Below are 3,112 nucleotides of genomic sequence, written 5' to 3' on the forward strand. Positions count from 1 at the left end.
CTTGGATGATTTATACAACTGTTAAGTCTCAGAATTCCCTGTCAAATGAGGAAGGAGTGATTCTATCTTTTGTCATCCTCGTGAGGTTATAATGAAAGAAACACAAAGCATAGTATGACTTCTGCAATGGGCTTCTCTGAGTTCCCCAGTGGTGACTGAAAGTGTTCCCCACTTCCTCCCACTTCATGTGCCCCAGGATGTTTTTACTGCCTAAGTGACAGAGAAAGACTGAATTCATGCTTCAGGACAAATGATGTGTAGTTTGCTATGGAAACACAAAAATTGCTATTTTAAACTAATTGTATATTCCATTCAGTGAGATCAACCTTAAGTCTCTCTTCATGGAGAAACAGGTGAGCTTAAGCCTGTATGACCATGACATAAATTTCATCCTGGGCTCCACAATCATTGTCCCTATACAGCAGAGATTTCCTTGGTGGCCCATGTAATGTGTCATTGTCATACAGCACACAGTATCTCACCGTGGGACTTGTTTACTTGAACCAACCCTGAAGACACCTCTGTCTACCAGAATTCAAGGTTCACACTTGAAGTGTCAAGGATTTCTCACGTGTTTTCTAGGAACTTGCTTACTGGTGTTCATAACTTCTATTGCACAGATCTGGGTAATGTTGCTGATTTAGGGTATAAACATAAAAGCAAGCCTAGGAGATCTAGGAAGGATGATGTCAAAATGCTGCAGAAGTGTTCTCTTCAGCAGAACATATGCTAAAATTGGAATGATTCAGAGATGAGCATGGCCCCTGTGCAAGGAGGACATGTAATTTAGTGAAGCGTTCCATATGTGAGAAAAGTACTAAACAATGCAGGTATCTGCCTATAAACGTGTCTATTTCCAATACTGTGACAAAAGGAACACCAGATAACAGTCCTTGCACAGAATATCAATGAACAAGCTTAATGACAATCAGCAAAAAGCAATAGAAAAGTGTCTGTTCACATCAGTGTATCAGGGTGGCTAATAGAGTGGGGAGAAATTCAAGGGCATGGCAATCAAATGTTATACATGACATAGGACTGGGTTATTGACCACCCTCATTCTCACTCTAGAGATGACCTGCTTTCAGCCTATTGGAAGTGTATTACTTTTTTTTCTTTTGGTGGGACTAGTGTTTGAACTCAGCTTGTGCTTGTAAAACAGGTGCTCTACACTTTGAGCCACACCTCCAGTCCATTTTGCTCTGGTTATTTTGGGGGTGAGGGGGTCTCTCAAATTATTTGCCTGGGCTGGCTTGAACTATGACACTCCTGATCTCAGCCTCCCAAGTAGCTAGGATTACAGGCATGATCCATGGGTGCCTGGATGTGTAATCCTTTCTTAATAGACTTTACTGTCACTTTCACTGGAAAATGATTGGATTGTCATTTAAATAAACCAGTCATATTTGTGTCTTTTAGACAACAGAGAACATGTTGATTATAGTTTGAATGATAGGTCTGCATGACATTGAGGCATAATCAATTTAATCTGCAAGCACAGTCTGATTATTTTGGATGTAAGGAAATCTTTCAGTTTTTAAATGTATACTGAACTTTAAAAAGCCACACAAACCTATAGGCATGCAAATAATGATATTTACACTGGGTAGCAGAGCACTGTACCAACCAGGATAAATTTTTTAAAATCTCTATAACTATTTCCTTAGAATATCAGCTAATATATAATCAACACAACTTCAATGAGTTGTAAATACATAAATAATCAGTACATACATTATTATAGTTGCTAATTTTTTGGCAGTATTGATGTTTGAACTCAGGGTCATGCATTCTACTTCTTGAACCATGCCTCCAGTCCTGTACTTGCAAATTTTAAGCCAAAATTCAGAAATCCAATTTTCAGAGTGATGGGTTTATTTATTTATATTTACTTTGTAGTGCTGGGGGTCAAATCCAGGGCCTTGTGCACACTGAGCTACATTGCCAGCTCATCTTGATGGAATCTTGTATAGTTAATAGTATTCAGCCTTTCGTTCTAGATATAGTTAGATACTTTATAAGACAGAGAATAAGTGGATTTTCAGGCAAACATACACCTTTTTCAAATGTTGAGCTTAAGGTAAGAGGCAGTGGTTCATCTGTAATCCTAGCTACTCAGGAGGAGAAGATCAGAGGGAATCATGGTTCAAAGCCAGCCCTGAGTAAATGGATCGCCAGAACCTATCTTGAAAATAAGCAACACATAAAAGGGTTGGTGAAGTGGTTCAAGTGGTAGAGTGCCTGCCAGCAAGTGTGAGGCCCAGAGTTCAAACCCCAGTACCACAAAACAAACAAACAAAAAAACCGATCTTGTGTTAGGACATAAGAAAACTTTTAATTTCAAAGCAAAAGTATTATATAGATAGAAATGCTAAAAATCACAAATCTTAGGAAAGGAATAGCTGTTCAAATCTGATTTTTTTCTCATTTTTTATTACGATACATTAACAGTACAAGGAGGTTTCATTGTGATAATTCTATACATGAGTACAGTGTACTTTGAACAAGTTCATAATATTCCCATAACCCTCCTCTCTCCATCCCCTTTCCCAAATAGTATTTGGTGGGTTTCATTATTCCACCTCTACATGAATGTATATATACACATGTACATATATATATATGTGTGTGTGTGTTTATAAGTACTTTGATCATTTTTATACCCCCAGTCTTTCTCCCTTCCCCACTCTCTTCCTCCTGATTCCCCCATCCCAGTCTCCCTTTTACACTCATGCTTCCTTCTCCCCATCATCATCATCGTCAGTTTTGTGTCTAGATTCCACACGAGTGAAAACATGACACTTGGCTCTTTGGGCTTGTCTTATCTCGCTCAACATAATGACCTCCAGGTCCATCCATTTTCCTGCTAATAGCATAATTTCATTCTTCTTTATGATTGAATAATACTCCATTGTGTATATGTACCACATTTTCTTTATCCACTCATTGATTGCTGGGTCTGGAAGCTGATTCTAAAACATGGCTATTGTGAAGACAGCTGCAATAAACATGAAAGCTGACTTATACTCTTATATGTTGATTTACAGTCCTTCAGATATATATCCAAATGGTATAGAGATCCAGTTGTAACTTTTTTTGTGTGGTGTTAGGG

General features: G+C 38.2%; 1 non-coding gene across 1 annotated transcript; it reads left to right on the forward strand.

The window, feature by feature from the left end:
* The first annotated feature begins 707 nt into the window (after nucleotides 1–707).
* Nucleotides 708–809, forward strand: LOC141417011 (U6 spliceosomal RNA). The gene has a single exon (XR_012441645.1). It is a non-coding gene; the product is annotated as a U6 spliceosomal RNA (small nuclear RNA).
* Nucleotides 810–3,112: the final 2,303 nt, after the last annotated feature.

This window comes from Castor canadensis, chromosome 14 (assembly GCF_047511655.1).
Source record: "Castor canadensis chromosome 14, mCasCan1.hap1v2, whole genome shotgun sequence".
Classification (NCBI taxonomy): domain Eukaryota; kingdom Metazoa; phylum Chordata; class Mammalia; order Rodentia; family Castoridae; genus Castor; species Castor canadensis.